Here is a 17,713-nt window from a genome sequence, read left to right on the forward strand (position 1 = left end):
GGGGACCATCTGTTTATCAGCTGGTCCATCACATGACCCTGCCACCTTAATTCTGAGTTCCTCATTTCCATACATTAATGAAATGCACTCTAAATTTAGAAACATTTAGGTTAAATTGCCTCAAATCAAAAGTTTGCATGTCATTTTATTATGAATAAATTGGATCCAACACAGTCAAACTTAAGCGCTCATTTTATTTTAAAGAAACTACTGTGAGCCAACGCAAGTAGGTACCTATAGATATTTGATGGTAGTGCATCTTATTTTTACTAACAGATGGACATTCAGGATAAAAATTCATTTGGCTTGTAGACGTGGAATGTCTGCCATGTACAGTGGGGAAAATAAGTATTTAGTCAGTCACCAATTGTGCAAGTTCTCCCACTTAAAAAGATGAGAGAGGCCTGTAATTGACATCATAGGTAGACCTCAACTATGAGAGACAAAATGTGAAAAAAAATTTGAGAAAATCATTTTGTCTGAATTTTAAAGAATTTATTTGCAAATAATGGTGGAAAATAAGTATTTGGTCAATAACAAAAGTTCATCTCAATACTTTGTTGTATGTCCTTTGTTGGCAATGACAGAGGTCAAACGTTTTCTGTAAGTCTTCACAAGGTTCTCACACACTGTTGCTGGTATTTTGGCCCATTCCTCCATGCAGATCTTCTCTAGAGCAGTGATGTTCTGGGGCTGTTGCTGGGCAACACGGACTTTCAACTCCCTCCAAAGGTTTTCGATGGGGTTGAGATCGGGAGACTGGCTAGGCCACTCCAGGACTTTGAAATGTTTCTTACGAAGCCACTCCTTTGTTGCCCTGGCAGTGTGCTTGGGATCATTGTCATGCTGAAAGACCCAGCCACGTTTCATCTTCATTGCCCTTGCTGATGGAAGGAGGTTTGCACCCAAAATCTCACAATACATGGCCCCATTCATTCTTTCATGTACACGGATCAGTCGTCCTGGTCCCTTTGAAGAGAAACAGCCCCAAAGCATGATGTTGCCACCCCTATGCTTCACAGTTGGTATGGTGTTCTTTGGAGCAACTCCGCATTCACTTTCCTCCAAACACGACGAGTTGTGTTTTTACCAAATAGTTCTACTTTGGTTTCATCTGACCATATGACATTCTCCCAATACTCTTCTGGAACATCCAAATGCTCTCTAGCAAACTTCAGACGTGCCTGGATATGGACTGGCTTAAGCAGGGGGACACGTCTGGCACTGCAAGATCTGAGTCCCTGGCGTCGTAGTGTGTTGCTGATGGTAGCCTTTGTAACATTGGTCCCAGCTTTCTGCAGGTCATTCGCTAGATCCCCCCTTGTGGTTCTGGGATTTTTCCTCACCGTTCTTGTGATCATTCTGACCCGATGGGCTGAGATCTTGCGTGGAGCCCCAGATCGAGGGAGATTAGTAGTGGTCTTGTAGGTCTTCCATTTTCTGATTATTGCTCCCACAGTAGATTTCTTCACACCAAGCTGCTTGCCTATTGCAGATTCAGTCTTCCCAGCCTGGTGCAGGTCTACAATTCGGTTTCTGGTGTCCTCCGACAGCTTTTTCGTCTTCACCATAGTGGAGTTTGGAGTGTGACTGTTTGAGGTTGAGGGCAGGTGTCTTTTATACTGTTAACGACTTCAAACTGGTGCCATTAATACAGGTAATGAGTGGGGGAAAGAGGAGCCTCTTAAAAAAGAAGTTACAGGTCTGTGACAGCCAGAAATCTTGCTTGTTTGTAGGTGACCAAATACTTATTTTCCACCATTATTTGCAAATAAATTCTTTAAAATTCAGACAGAATGATTTTCTCAAATTTTTTTTCACATTTTGTCTCTCATAGTTGAGGTCTACCTATGATGTCAATTACAGGCCTCTCTCATCTTTTTAAGTGGGAGAACTTGCACAATTGGTGACTGACTAAATACTTATTTTCCCCACTGTACATTCATACTGCCGGATTTCACAAAATACAAAGTTTGCAGACGGCCCGCTGGGGAAAAAGACCTCCAATTGTGGTTGTGTGTATGGGTGGGTGACATCACAAAAGGCACAAGAATCAAGCCGATCAGCTGGCATTGGTAGATTTTGGCACATTCTGAAGCATTTCAGCTACATTTAAGTTTCAAGCGATTCAAAAGTAAAAGTTTGACTCCAATGACCTCCTGGCTACTGTGGATGGAGAAAGTACAGCAAATGAAGACGATGCAACTTGTCAAAATTACTTCTCTCTTTCTGACTCCTGTGGGTTAGGTTTTTTTTCCGCCCTCTTACTCATTCCTGTTGGTGTTGACTGGAATCATGGCAATGGTAGGCTGTCCTGTAGGTAGCGGAAGTGGTAGGATTTGACTCATTAGTTCAAATGCCTTTGAGGAGAATTTTGAATAAAAATGGGGGGAAAAAACATCAAAAAATACAAATCAACATAATCAAAAGTAATCTGATTAGATGCTTTTTTCAGAGAGAATACTGGATCATTGATGAAATACAGATTTAGCATTTAACATTAGTGTTGACAGGAATATTGATATTTATATTTTTGAAATCTAATTATCAATTGCAATGCAGTCTTGCCCCTTCCACCCCCGAAATAGGAAGAAATCAACTTATATGCAGCTCTACTCATGGTGGTTAGGAATAAAACTCAGTCAGAAAAAAATCTGTAATATTATGAAATATGAAAGTATTAGCTGAACTGAAAGTAATGTATTAATTTGTACACTTCATAGAGCTGTAACAGCACAAAACATCCACGAACAATAAAAAAAAAGCAGATGTGAACAGCGGTAGTTTTGAGTTGCAAGGAACATACATGATTGCTAATTAATTGTTGTAATTAATTCAAACTCATTTGAAGGTTAAGGCATTCATCATCAACTCAGACGTTTTACATTTTAATATCTTCAGTATATTGTTTATGATAGTTGAGTGCTCTTTGAATCCCCCTGCTGGCAATAGATCCTGAACAGCAGCTTAGTTTTTATGCCCTTTTGGCCAGCTCTCGCCATGGTCTTTTGACCAACTGGGGATAAAAGTATTTAAATGTGACAGGCAGAGGGCGGCCATAAGCAACAGCCGTATAGCCCTGCTGTATTGCCTAACATTAGTTTGAATGTTGTCTTTTCACGCTATATGTACCTTCTTGTTGATATCTACATTGTATGTCATGTACAGTTTCGGTACGTCTTCAGGGATTTTTCAACTGGATTTACTGAGTGAAAAAAAAAAAAACAGACGGGCAGAATGGGAGCAAATGTTTGGCCTAGTTATGCGGTGCACTGAGAGCTGTCTCTGGTCCTGAATGCATTTCATGTTTCTAAGTCCCATTTCATTTCAGAAATGGCACTGAATCTTCACCTTGCACTAAATTAATGTTGTTCCCTGAACAGGAAAAAAAGAACCAAAAAAAAAAAAAACACAGGTCCATTTTGACTATTTAGTTTGGTTTCCCATAATCCCCCAGTACGTTTTATAGGACGACTTCTTTTAAGTTTCATAGTGTTTTATGTTATGAGAGACGGCGATGTAGAACATCGACTGAACAGAATCACTGATGTCTTAAACAGGATGTTTTTTGTTTTTTTTAATGAGGACCTGCATGTATGTATGCATGTGTGCGTATATGACAGGAAACGGGAGAGTCTGATTAATAAATGTGAAAATAGCTGTGCATGTTCCTTGTCCAGGTATTCCCAGTCCCTATGTCTAAGCACAGATGTGACATTTTTCTATAAGTTAGGGAACTGTTATCAAAAACAGTTTAACAAAACCTCACTTAAATAAAAATAATAACCTTAATAAGCTTAAATAACGAAATAATTAAACCATGAATGGGACCCCAAAATATAAATTCCACTTAGGGCCCCATTGAATCTTGGTCCGGCTCTGGACACTCGTATTAAAGCACGATAACTGACTCTAAATGGACGACTTGTCGCCTAAACACAGTAAAGCGATTCATCCCAAACCCCCCACCGCTCCGTCCTCTCTCCTGAGTTGGTGTGTTGGTTGGTTGCAGCAGAGCCTCAGTCTGTATCCCGACTCGCCTGACAGACACAACCAGTCCTCGTTTCCCTTTGCTCACCCATCAATCTGTCTCTCCGGTTCTCAATTTGACGTCTTTGAACGAAAAAAAAAAAAAAAAAAAAAGGCGAGATGTAGAGCCCGAACATGGAGACGGCAGCGGAGCGGGGCTTTTTGCTTCCACCCTCGGAGGAGACCCACAAACTCAGCGGAGGAAAAAAAAAGGCGTCAGAGGGGCAAAACGGCGGTTTTCAGCTGCTTGATCGTCGAGGTGACGCTCTTCTTCCTCTGCATGAACACATCAGCCAACACGGATGTCCGACTTGAGAAGTTACAGAGAAACCGCGGATAAATCCTCCAAGTCGTCCTCATCCCTCTCCAGTTTTCAACGAGCGCTCTCGCCGGCTGCAGGTAAAAAACGAAAACCAGAACTGTTGAATTATCTGCTGCTTGGTGCCTGTGTGCCTGCAAATCTCAGTTTGAGTATACTCGTTTATATATATATATATATATATATATATAAAATGAAGTAATTTCTATTAGACAGGAGTGAGCGCTTTGACCAAAGTGGGTGGGAAGGTGACTCATGCTGCTTCAAACGGTGTTTTGGAGCCAGCATCACTGCGCCTTTTTATGGCTTTAAAGAAGAGACACAGGCTGTAAAGGCTGTTGGATGAAAAAAATTAGACCACTTCACTTCAGAAGATGGTTTCTGAGTGGATACGACAGCAAGGGAAGTGTGTTTATGTTTGCCTGAGCAGCTCAATTATTTACCAGTATTAATAGCCCCTTTCTTGCTTACCCCTCTAATAAATAGGAGTATTTAGTGGAGGGTAGGACTGATCATTTGTGGCTTATTTGAGGTTGATGCTGATCACAGATTATTTGTCTACTCTTGCAAGACTCGTGCTGCTGTAAATAGGCTCCATGCAGATGATTAGCTCTTGTTTTACAACATACATTTTTGAGTTTATATAGTCCCCTGTATGCTTGGCTGATGCAGGTTCTATTGAAAATAAGGCCTTCTGTTTCAATGGGAGTCACCTGTATCACAAAAGGGTTATGAATGAAAACACCTAATGAACTCTTCCTATTATTGTTTCATAGCGCAGCCTCGAACTTTGTGTTTATTGAGAATCAACAAAAAATATCAATACTTCTTGATCCCAGTTTAAGCTGCAGCTAAAGTAACACGCCTTTTGTGTTCTCTTCTCCTTTTGCAGATAAAATGATGGAAATATTTGCACATTATTTGACAATAGACCAAATTACAAATATATTAATATGGTCTGATGTAAATCATTCTGTTGCTGCTCTGATATTTTTATCATTTTATCATTTTCCTTCTGGCAGATGAACTTCTGCCTCAGGCTCAAATCTTTTAGCCTCTAAGAGTTTGTATTGTAGTAATCCCTTATTTTTAGCTCCAACCATCTTTCCATTAACTTTGACAAACTTCTCTGCTCCTGCTGAAATAATGGATCCCCACAGCATTATGCTACCATGAACAAAAATATTTTATGATGGACTTCAGACACAAAGTTGTCTTCTTGTGCTTCAAAATGCTGTGTAAATAAAAGTAATTTTCAATGGCTTCTAGTGGCTTTCATGTGCCTCTTTTCCATAAAGGCCAGTGTTTTGCATGACTGATGGATGTCTTGTTAACTGATTTTGAGTGCCGTATTTCCTGCTGCACATTCAGACCACGAGTCTCTTGGCTCTCTGGTGTATTGGTGTGTTAAATTCTGAGAAATTACAACTTCCTAGTCAATAAACTGGGAATACCCCCCAAACCCAAAGTCAACTTCCCACTCGGAAGGTGGGAGAAACTCTCAAGTTAGGATTTTCAAGGCCAGCTTCAAGTTTCAATATGGCTGCTCCTCGCATAAACAGTAGTAAGCTGTGGTGGAAACATGTTTTTTTTTTTGTTTTTTTTTACAAGACTCACTTATAAACATGCGTCTAAGTTCAATGTTATATGTAGAACCTGCAACACTAAACTGAATAAATTAAAAGTGGTGTTTGTTAACAGTAAAATGTAAAACAATATTCATAAGAGGAATGGAGAACAATGGTTTCTTGGGTATCACCATGTTTAAATCTGGACTTCTTTGTCTATATTATCTGAAATGCTGTTACCCCTGGTGTGACCCGAAACACCTGTTTGGGGTTCTGACTTCTGAGATAGATGGAGCCCAGCATGATTTTTGTTGTCCTGGCCTGTAAGTTCAGGTGTCTTGTTAGGTTTGCAGGGAGTCCATGCTCTTACAACTTTCAGGATTATGAGTTTAAGAGTGCTCTGTGATATGTCCAGAGGTTGGGATGTTGTTTAATAACGTATGTCTTCTGTAAAGTCTGTATCCCTGAGCTGCCTGCTGTGTTTCTTAGTCTTCACTGAATTTTGTTCATAAGAAAAGGGGGGGAGGGAAAAGGGGAGGGGGAGGGCTTCATACTGCTGTATGCCACAGTTTTCAGATTTTTACTTGAAAAGAAGTGGGGAAAAGTGCACATTAATATCATTCCATATTACCTTTATTCTCTATTTTGTGTTGGTCAATCATTTAAGATCCCATCTAAATAATACAGAAATCTGTGGTCATAATGTTGCAGGTGTGAAAATCTTCAGGGGAGAAATGAAAATGATGCACATTTTTTTCAACCACAGTGTCAAAAAAAATCTGTGATCATTTATCAAAAGATCAACTTGGAACTCCGTAGTGCTGAACTGGAATATGTACTACAAACTTTCTAGGGTCGAAAGTAATGTGTTCATTTCCGTTGCGTTTGGTGAGATTGCCAATTAGTAATATTTAATGTCATTCTAAATAGAGCAAAGTGCAACATTATTTTTGTCAGCCAGTTACTTTATCTGCAAATTTAGACAAAAGAAAACGACGTAATTTTAGCCCAGGCTCTGTCCTCTGCACTGTTTTATAGAAAGTCAGTTAATCCTCAGACTGAAATAAATCAGTAATGTGGTGCCATCCACTGAACTGCTGTTTTCTCAAAGTAGGACTGCGATGGGGACAGCCAAGTGTACAGAGAATAGAAAGGATGTTTACTAAAACATGAGGAACATTCACCCAGTACAGTGGCATGGAAATATAATTTTTTTTGTTGTCTTTACATTGTAAAGAACAGATGTAGTTCCTCACTCGTTTTTAATGTTATGTGGAGCTGGCAATCATGAAAATTAATCCCATATTTCCCTTCAGCTCTCTCAAATTAACCTCACTGCGGCCCTGAACCAGTAACATGAGACAACATCCGATATGCTTTAGCAGGCTCTGTTCTTTTAGTAGGTTACAGTGTCTCTAATTCTGGCAAATCAACAATGGATTTAGGTCCATCTATTATTTTGGCGCAGCTTTTTGGAGTGACCTGAAAAGCAGTCTAACTGCTGCATTAGTGGCCTCAATTTGTTTTAACCGGAAGAAGGAAAAAAAATAATAAATTGTAGGCCATGCTAACTCATAGCCATTTATGTCCATCTTGCCTCTCTGGTTCTCTCGCTCTTTTTCATCCACTTTCACACACTCCACCCCTCTATCCCCCTCTGCTAGTATGCACTCACTCAAACTGTGTCTCATCGCATTTCATCACTCTCAGGCGCACTCTGCCCCCTCTGCTCATCTCCATCTCGCGTGCACACACGCACAAAAAGAGGCACACCAGCCCACAGCAACGTGTGATGTTATTTGACTGATTCTGTCGTCTTTGCTCTCGCTGTACATCTTTTGCCGCAGTTTGATAGTTTGTGTTTATTTTTTTTTTCGAGTTCATTTGTTGATACCCACTTCTTCCTTTGAAGCCTGCTCCACTGTGACAGCTCCTCTGACCTCAGAACCGGGTTATGTTTTAGGTTGGAAGAGCAATCAGAAAGCTCCGAGCCCCAGCGGTGTTTCAAGGACGGGGTCGTCTCTATTTTCTCCACTACCGCATAAAGATGGTACAGAATTGAACTATATGTTATAAACGTCTCTCTGCATCGTATTAAATATCTGCTCGGTCAGGGGCGGTTCGATTTACACCACGTTCCATCAAGGAAGGGATACAGGCGTTATTGGGGAAGCAGAAGGAAAATTCCCCTCATGAATTTCAGAAGATCAGTTAAACAGATGACTGACTTTGTTGGAGTGTGTGAGTTCACCCATAACTAAAGTGCACTGAAAAGACAAAAAATGTTTTGCAAGTAAAACATAGGAAATGAGTAGCATATGCCTGAGTCTTACCCCCTTGCATTCAGGTTAATCATAGATTAAGTATAGTTGTTCTGCAGAGGGCGCTGAGGTTTGTTAAAGAACACTAGTAAACAGAATCAGAAAGACAAAGGAACACAGCAGACATTTAAGTTATTCAAAGATGTCCCTCAATCCACCATCTAAAAGTGGTTAGAGTATGGTGCAGCTGCAGATCTATCAAGACCTGGCCATCCACAAAAAGGTAGAATCTGTTGAAAGGACAGCTACTAGTCATGTACTTCACAAATGTTGTGTTTATGGAAGAGAGGCAAGAAAAAAAATGAAATAAAGCCACTGGAAGTTAAACTTGCTGCTTGCCTCAAGCCATTTGTGCAGTAGGTGAAAGAAGGTGCTCTGGTCAGAGGAGACCAGATTGAACTTTTTGCCTTCATGCAGACTGCACTGTGCTGAAAATCATTCTAAACTTGCTGTTTTTACAGAGATCCATGGTATTATGCTGTGGGAATGCTTTATTCAGAGCAGACAGGGAAGTTGGTCAGAGTTGATGGGAAGGTAGACAGAGCTAAACAAAGAGCAAACATGAAGGGATAACTGTTAAAAGCTGCAAAGGTGTTGAGATTCTGGTGGAGGTTCTCTTATTGGGAAAAAAAAACCACAACTCCAGACTACAATCGAATGGCTCAGTTGAAAGTATATCTTAGAATGGCCCAGTCAAAGTCTAGAGTCGGGGAATTGTGACAAGGCTTAAAAAGAGATGTTCACAGATGCTTTCAAACCACTCAGACAATTTTGAGCATCTCTGCAACGATGAAATGGTAGAAATTTGAGTCTGTAGATGTGGAAAGTTGGCACAGACATGCATTCCTTTCACTTCGCCATCCCGTGTCCCCGTGTGCTCGTCTAATACACACAATCCCAACACAATGCATTGATGTTTGTGGTGCTAATGTGACAAAATGTGAAAAGGTCCAAGAGGTTTGCATATTTTGCAAGTCTCTGTGAATCGATGCTTTAATGCTGCTGCAGTTGATGTAAGGTATTATAATGATGTCCTGCATAGCGGATTTTTGTAACTTTTTGTACCTTTTTGCTACCTTTTCGTAAAAGGATGAAGGGCAAATGTCAAAAATCTCTTTAGCTAAGAAAGCAGATAAAATTGCAAAAAGCTTATTCTTTAAAAGTTGTTTCTCCACAGAAGACGTTGTCATCAACCCTGCTGAAAAAACGAGACCGCATCTTTCATGTTTCCGTGTTCTCTCTACTTGTTTTTGATAACTCTTGTTTTAGACGTGCACACATACAATAGGCTTATTGTTTCAGGCAGGTGTGGATGAAGAGTGTGCGCCTGCGTTGGTGCATGAAAGAGGAAACAACTTATTCTTTGTTTACCCTCCCAAACAGGCTAGTTTGTTGGAATAAGGATCAATGTCAAAACCGAATAAATTACACAGTGAAAATTTTAAACATTTGCCTTTTTTTGGCTTTGTGTTTGTCAGAGTAACTGTCAGCTACAAAGGAATCCCTCTGTGACATTAAACAGCAAACAGACTGCCTTATTTTAATCTGCTTGAGGAAGAATGCTGTCAGGGAATTGGATTTGTCGAAGCAAAAGCTCAAAAAAACAAAAGTATTATTATTATTTTTTTTACTAATGAAATTATGTCACGGCAATCATCTTTTCACTGAACAAAATTTTCAGCTATTAAAACGAGGATGGGGAATAATTTGAGAATATAATGTTCCCTTTTTTTTTTTTTTAAAGTAGAGCTCCATATTTTGCCAATAATTGTCTCTTATGTGTCAGATTCTCAGATTTTAGGTGTGATACCAAGACAGTATTAAAACAAAGCTGTGCAGCCGTCCCTCTTGAAGACACGTCTTTTGCTGTTTAAAGCACAGCAGTGCACTCCGTATAAATCTGACATGATGCAGGGGACTTTTGACGTCAATTTTAGGCTCCACTACATGTTCGAAATACCACGCCATCCAGTCTAATTACCCCTTACGTTTCACTTCCCCTGAGGCGACAGGGCTAGGGGGAAGATGCCAAACCCTTTTTTTTTTTTCACCTGCCCCGCAGCTACAGAGATGTGCCGCTCAACCTGCACCGTGCTGGGACGGTCGGGTCTGGCACCGACTCAGGCTGGCCGGCGGGGGGGCCTCACCGCCCAGGCTGTTGTAATTCCGCACACAACATGACTTGCTACTATCGCTGGTGTGAAGCCAGGAGACAATCACTACTTTTAAAAATAGAAGCCGCTGTGCTGCCTGTTTGAGCGCAAAGGAAGAACCCACTGAAACTGTGGATCATCTGTGCTTTTCTTTGACTTATCAACGTTTTCGAGAGATTACAGACAGTGTTTTGTAATTTATGAGGAAATATGGCAAATATTATGTTCGGTTTACTTTTTATAGGGTCTGTTCACAACAGACGTCGCCTTGATGCACTTTACAAGGCAAATGGGTGTAATTCATATCCAGATTTACGTCCATCCGTTTTCATTTTTTTTAATCATAAGCCTCTCTCCTAAGCCTCAACATCCTGTTAAAAATCCAGGATTTTGTGGAGTAAAACCAAAGACCACGGTGAATACTTTCTTAACCATTTTCATCATTCCTCTTTCTTGAGTTCGCACCCACCATCAACTATGACGAACCTCATTAACCTGAAATATAGTCCAGCTGTCATACTTTGATTTTCCCCGACTTGCTTCCACAGGAGGAGACGGGAAATTATAGAGCTGATAGAAACTGGGCAGGAGGGGGGGGGGTCTGCCAGGAGGCTGCCAGCCACACTGAAGGAGTCTGTTTATGTATTGGGTGTTGGTTATGTTCCACACGTGACAAGAATCTCTTGTAGTCTTCATTTGCTTCAACTAAGAAGTAAGCTTGAGGACAAAATTTTAAAAAAGTCATTCGAGCCTGATAGAATACCCTGGCGGTGGGCATAGTTTATTGCTTTTCTTCTCATATAGCTGGAACAGTTCAAAATGCCATTTAGTTTTTGACCCAAAACCTATAGGTGCCAGACAAAAAGGATTTTTATTGTTCAGCGTCACAGTGAGTCCACATAGGAATCAGGGAGGTAGATTTATGTTTTTGAATGGCCTTGCCAGAATCCAAGAGAGAAAAATATAGTTTGTTGAAGAAAGAAAGCAGTGGACACGTGACGTCCTGACAGTCGGCCTCATAGATTTGGAGGAAAATGCGGGAAATGTTGCCGTGACAAGATATGGGACGCAGATAGGCTCCTAGTGAAGAATGATGTTTGCTGAAATGTGCTTCAGCAAATAATTATTTTAGGGCTGTGCACTTTTTTCTACTCAGTATTTTTTTCTTCCAACAGATGTGTCTTATTAGTAAGGTGGATTATAAAGGATAAATGTCACATTTTAAGTGGGGCAAAAATTTTAAACTGATACATTATGATCTAATTTTCCTACACCTCAAAATGCTGGCTTTGCCGACAGGGGTGTCTCTGATTTTGATAGCCACTGTAACTCATTCCAGTATCCAATTATATGGTCACCTTCAGATCTAATTACATCCAGTGTAGTTCGGTCCTAATTATGATACAACGCAGCAACATTCAGCTAATCATGTAATGCTAATTGGTCAAATGTTGCAGCCAGGAAGCCGAGCTTATTGCACTGAGAAGAGGTTCAGAACGGTTCAGGGGAGCCGTCTGCTAAAAGGACCAGTAGCTCCGTCAGTCTTGTTCAGGAAAGAAATACAGCTAAACAGAGAAACCCTGGAGCTACTTTCTTTGAGAAAGAAAACAAGTAGAATCTACAAAATTAATGGCAGCAAATGCTCATTAACATCATCAAGAGACAGATACTCTGAGCCAGGACGGTTTCCTATGAACAGAGGAAAAAAAACAAAACAGAGAACCTGCTTAACACATCAATGTTGGCCTGTGATTCTGCACAATAATGCAACCTCACATTACAAAACTCTGACTACACTCTATAACGGCAATTAACACATCAACAATCATAGATAATTGTATGTTACTGTTAACTCAAGTACAGTGTAGAAATGTATAACATTTAAATTGGAAATGTCAATCAGTGCAGTGCCATATTATTACAACAGGCACCACAATAAATCTGGCAGACAAATGAATATTGAATGTTTCCTTAGAAGGCAATGATTTTCTGTTTCCACCTTCTATTCAGACACACAGCTTAGATGGCATGGACTTGCCTAACACGTATCCATAGCAGTGTCACTAGCTGACAACAGACGGCTCAAAGGACTGACTTTGTTTTATAACCAAGAATAATCCTGCATTCATTTATAGATCTGTAAAAAAAAAGAACTTTAAATGGATAAAGTGGTTGGAAATATTTTAAAATGGTGATTCCTTTTTTTTTAAGCAAAAAAAAAAAAAAAACAGCTGCAGCATTCTTTCAGCCAACTTGTGAGCAGTGCACAGCAACAGGAGTGGAAGGGACAAAAGCTGCAATACTCTTCCAGCAAAACTCACTTTAACAAGATTCCTGGACTCTCATTAAAAGAAATGTAAACTTTAGAAGCAACTTTAAGTGGATACTGTAGTGTCTTTTGAAACTATAGCTTTTTATTACCGTATTTTCCGCACTATAAGGCGCACCTAAAAACCTTCAATTTCCTCAAAAGCCGACATTGCGCCTTATAATCCAGTGCGCCTTATATATGGACCAATATTGAGCCACAACAGGTCTAGCAACTACTGTAAGCAGCCGCCGACTTCATTTTCCCCCGTAGAAGAAGAAGTGCGCGGTGCATTCTGGGATAGTTGTCAGAACGCTGCTTTGTTAAGTTTGATAATACATTTAAAGCAAGGGGGGGCGGAGGGGCGGGAAAAGAGAGACAGAGACTGCGGCGGCAGTGGGTCGATTGGTCTGTGTTACCCAGAAAGCAGTTGGGCACAATATCGCAACACCAACACCGTGAGTGAAACAATGACTGGGGCAGCCTACTATATAAAGTACTTGGGGACCACTTCTTTACAAATGTGGATGTGTAACAATAGAGTATGAAAAAAGTTTTAAAATAGGCCATTCATTGAAGGTGCGCCTTATAATCCGGTGTGCCTTATAGTGCGGAAAATACGGTACTTCTTGCTATCAGAATCCATCTGGTGTCTATTTTTGACAGAGTTTAGCGTTATTATGAGGAAACTGGTGCGAGAAAAAGACATTCCTTTCTCATATGATTGTAAACCATCATTTTATTTTTCCTTAAGTTTTTTTGTTGCATTCTGTCTCCATGAATTTTGGTTAAAATCCTGTTTGTGTCCACTGGGTCTTGGAAAACATAATAAGTAATGACCTCATCTCAGAAGAAAAAAGATTTGCCTCTCGACAATTCTACGCAGAATCACATTTCTTTAGAGTAGAACTGTGAGTCAGGCCTTTTCTTCCAACATCAGTGTTTGACCTCATATATGTCCTTTTGTAAGTGTGAGTTAGGGTTAGAGGTTTGCGTAGACATCCTCCTAAACCTTGTGGAAAGCCTTCATAGAAAAGTTGAAGCTGTTATGGCTGTAAACTGTGGACTCTCAACTATCTATACTGTCCAGGCACTGGCATCCAATCTATGGGTTAATTAATTTAAAAGCTTAAATCTACCCCCGCTTTAATGAAATCTCCGTTTTGTCATTGCTGGAGTAACTGCAATAAAGGCATCTCCAGCCAGTGTAAGTAACTTTGCTGCAGTGCTGGTGTATTGACTCAATTTCTTCTTCCACTGCCGAACTGAGATAACTGCAAGTGCCTGAAGCCTTTGTTGGGCACACTTGAGTTAGTTAGAGCGGGCAGAGAGGCTAGAAAAGAACAAACTGGCCAAATGTGGGGGCTGGGGGAAAAAAAGCAAACAATCTGTAACAAGCAATGTTCACTTGCCGTGTGCGACTGCAACTACGTCCTGTCTTTTCGCTGTGGCGATCATGAAGACAGCTTTTATTTTCTGGCTGCTTACACACTGAGAGCATATCTGTGTCCTTAGAGGTAATTATGAGATTTTTAGCCACACCAGTTTCAGAACACATCAAACACCAGTGGGGTGTGAAATGCAGTTTCACTAAATCTGTTTTTGAGTGTACTGTAAAAGATGTATGTTTGCACATGAGGCCAGGAGTCATCCGGTATGTGCGTGCGTGCGTGTGCGTGTGTGTGCGTGTGTGTGCGTGCGTGTGCGCGTGTGTGCGTGTGTGTGTGCGTGTGTGTGTGCGTGTGCGTGTGCGTGTGTGAGATGGTGATTGTGTCTGATTGAAATAAATGAAGAAGTCCTTTTGAAGTGTTTTTTTTCTTTTCTCTGTCTGGGCAAACTGATTTCTATGCTTCTCACACCAAAAATAATGAGAGGGAGAAAGAGGAAGCAGAAAGGAGGGTGGCGTGAAATACAAACAGCAGTTGTATTACTTCCTGTTACAAATAGCACAGTGGTGACAGGATGACAGGAACATACAGCACTTGAACTAATAAGGTGACTTTCATTCTCTCTTTAATTCTTTTTTGTATTAGTTTTTTTTTCTCCTTCTGCCCTCCCACCCAGCAGCTTTTCTCCCCTTCCCCTAACAACAAGGCTGCTCCATAGCAAGCCCCACATTAAGATGCAGACCCCTGCTTTCCTCCACTCTTTTTTCATTGGCCTTAATCCCTTCCTCCTTCCCCGCGATGAATGATGGCCTGAGCCCGAGTGGTCTCCTTCGTCCCGGCAGTCGCAGGCTGGCTCCTACACATAACGATGAGAAAATAGTTGCAGTCAAAAAGATGGCGCCTTGGTGAGAAGAGGTCAAGCTGTCGGCTGCTCAGGAGCAGCCTGGGAAGCTGGCAGCAAGAAAAGGTCCCTGTCAACTGCAGAGAAAGTGGAAGGTCAGACCAGCCCTGCGTGTCCAGATCTGGGAGGCAGATTGACAATCCAAGCCTCTTAAAAAGGCTATTTGTGTTTTTTTATGGTTTCTTTTTATAGTGCAGCTCTGTCTGTCTGTTAGGTTTAGAACGCATGGCCCTAGATTCAGATCAGGCGTTTACCTTTTCCCCCTACATTTTCACCACACAACTTACAGGACTGCCAAGCAGATGCTGCCAACACCGAGACGTTGCTGCGAACAGCGGATACGACATCATTGCAAAACACAAAATCTTACCAAGTTATTTTTGTCTAGTTTCTAATGCTATTTTTTTAAGTTTATTTGAAATGAGACAAAATTAACTTACAAGTTACTTTTCAGAAAGATTATTTTAAGTCAATAATTCTTTAATATGGATAAAAATGCCTATTGGTAGATTATTTCACTTATAACGTGGAAAAAATGTCTTTAAGTGAATTATCTGGCCCTGGAACAAGAGCTTTTTTATCAATATTAAGAAATTATTTACTTAAAACAAGCTCGTGCTTGCTGAAAAATGATTTGTAAGTTATTTTTGCCTTATTTAAAGCTTATTAAGACAGTCGCATGAGAGTCTAGACCAAAATCACTTGTTAAGATTGGTTTTTTGCAGTGGCAATTTTCCAGCAGAGTAAATGTCTTGACTAGTCGGGGATGTTTTGACGGTGGACTAAACAAACTATTAAGCTAATATTTTATTGTATTTTTTTTTGCCTCATTTGCACACACTATATGAAAAATAAATAGTGGTTTTCCTTTAGTTTTATCACAAACTACCATTAACTAAATCCAGGAAACGTATTTCAAAAACAAATTTTAAAAAAAGTTATGTATTGTGTTTTTCAAAGATCAGTGGCAGATTAAGTGTTTTATAAAATCTTACAATATCATAGTAAACATTTTGAGGCCATTTTCACATTCTGAATCATCTAACTAAATGAGCACAGACAACGTTCTCACTTCAGTGCAGTTTAACTTGGAATGTCATTTTAATCCCGGTGTGTGAAAACAGAACATATTAGCAGTTTAACCAGCATGCCAGCTTATCGCTGCAGCCAGTAAATCAGTGCAACCTCATTTCCATCACAGTTTTTTAGGGAGGAATAACGCTCCTTTTTACTTCATTACTGAATGCCATTAATTCTGCCCCTGCTGCCCATCTCCTGCTTCCTAATAACATCAGAGAATTGTTCTTCATTAGAAGTGAGAGCACTTTGTATCAGAGCAGTGGTTTTCATCGAGGTGCATGATCTCTGCTGGAGGAACAAGTGGAAAAATGAAATCAGAGAACCAAAGAACAAGCAGAGGGGAGACTCACCCTTCTGTTTAATTTACTTCTTAAACCCTCAGTGCTTTAGTAATCAATTCCCACATCTCCTGTAGTCCCTCCTCCCCCCGTCTCGCACTCACATAAACGCACACTAATATTGTTCTGAATACATAATTTGTTTTGCTTTTTATAAACAAGGGGGTGATTGTTTTCTATGTGATGAATTGCATATTGGCAGCTCAGGGGATTTGACTTAACTTTTTTTACAGGTTATTAGTTAGGGACAATTTAAAATATGGTTTTAAATATACACAAAAAAAAACATCAGAGCACATAAAAATTATATATACATATTTACATATATTGCAAACATTTTAATGGCATAGATTTCTCCTTTGTCAAATTTTCCTCGTCCCTTTTTTTCTTTTTCTTCATCGCTATTCCTTGGCCACTTTATGTGAGCGCTTACAATTTTACATGTACTGTGAGTCTCGGGAGGATGCAACTGGCCAAATATCTTACTGGCATGCTGTAGAAACATAAAACTTTTCCGAATATTCAGTCTTTACAATTGTGACGTCGCCTTCACGGATATGATAAAGCAGATAGTTTGTCTCCAGTGCATCATGCTGCATTCTGTTTGACCTCAGAGGTCAGATTCTCCTTCTGTCTACAGCTGAAATCCTGACTATTGAAGGTTGTCGAGTCACCTAAGTTCAGCATCCAATATGGCTGCCACTATTTATTAGCTCTTCTGAGTACAATGTGAGCCACTGACTTAATGAGATACAGATATATGTTTGTGGAGATGCCCATTTAGTATTTAAACACATAAAATTGATGAAAAATACTTAGTTAATTGGCTTGTACTGCTAACAGTAGTTAGCGCCACGACAAATATCGTTTTCTGTCAATTTCACAACTAAAACACACACAACTCTGGTGTGGAGTCATTTCCAGGTTCGAGTTCTAACGTTCAGGACAAATTAAACATGTTTATTTTTATTTGCACATATTTGTACATGTATAAAACACTGAAACAAATATTTTGTCTATGTCTACATTTATCATAGCATGAGCTCAGACTGATCTGTTTTCTTCTAACCGGCTTACACACATTTTTGTATCCGTTTTGACTCGGCTTGTACTAAATAGTATACGATTGTCTATCGAAACAACCCAAAGTATTTTTATAATAGAAAAATACATATTTCACTTGCGCACCATTAAAGTTGACCCGTCTCCCCCTCAGAGTAAAACCGAGCAGGTCTTGGTATCTTTGTGGTGCAGCCAGCAGTAGGTGAGTAACTGCTGCAGATTGTGAGCTGCTGCTGGATCTTATTC

The 17,713-nt window shown here is 40.1% G+C and overlaps 1 protein-coding gene across 9 annotated transcripts in view; it reads left to right on the plus strand.

Moving 5' to 3' along the window:
* Window positions 1-17,713, plus strand: part of dlgap4b (discs, large (Drosophila) homolog-associated protein 4b) — a 119,474-nt gene that overhangs the window by 9,539 nt on the left and 92,222 nt on the right. For 4 of the 9 annotated variants that reach the window (XM_008409365.3, XM_008409363.3, XM_008409367.3 and 1 more), the window contains exon 1: window positions 3,263-4,428. The exons of 2 other annotated variants lie outside the window; for them this stretch is intronic. The gene's annotated coding sequence lies outside the window, so the exon portion shown is untranslated. Of the gene's footprint in view, window positions 1-3,262; window positions 4,429-17,713 lie in introns of those variants that run through there. 3 more of the 9 variants (XM_008409369.3, XM_008409368.3, XM_008409371.3) reach the window with 2 other exon arrangements.

Source organism: Poecilia reticulata, chromosome 5, assembly GCF_904066995.2.
Source record: "Poecilia reticulata chromosome 5, P_reticulata-male-v2, whole genome shotgun sequence".
Lineage (NCBI taxonomy): Eukaryota > Metazoa > Chordata > Actinopteri > Cyprinodontiformes > Poeciliidae > Poecilia > Poecilia reticulata.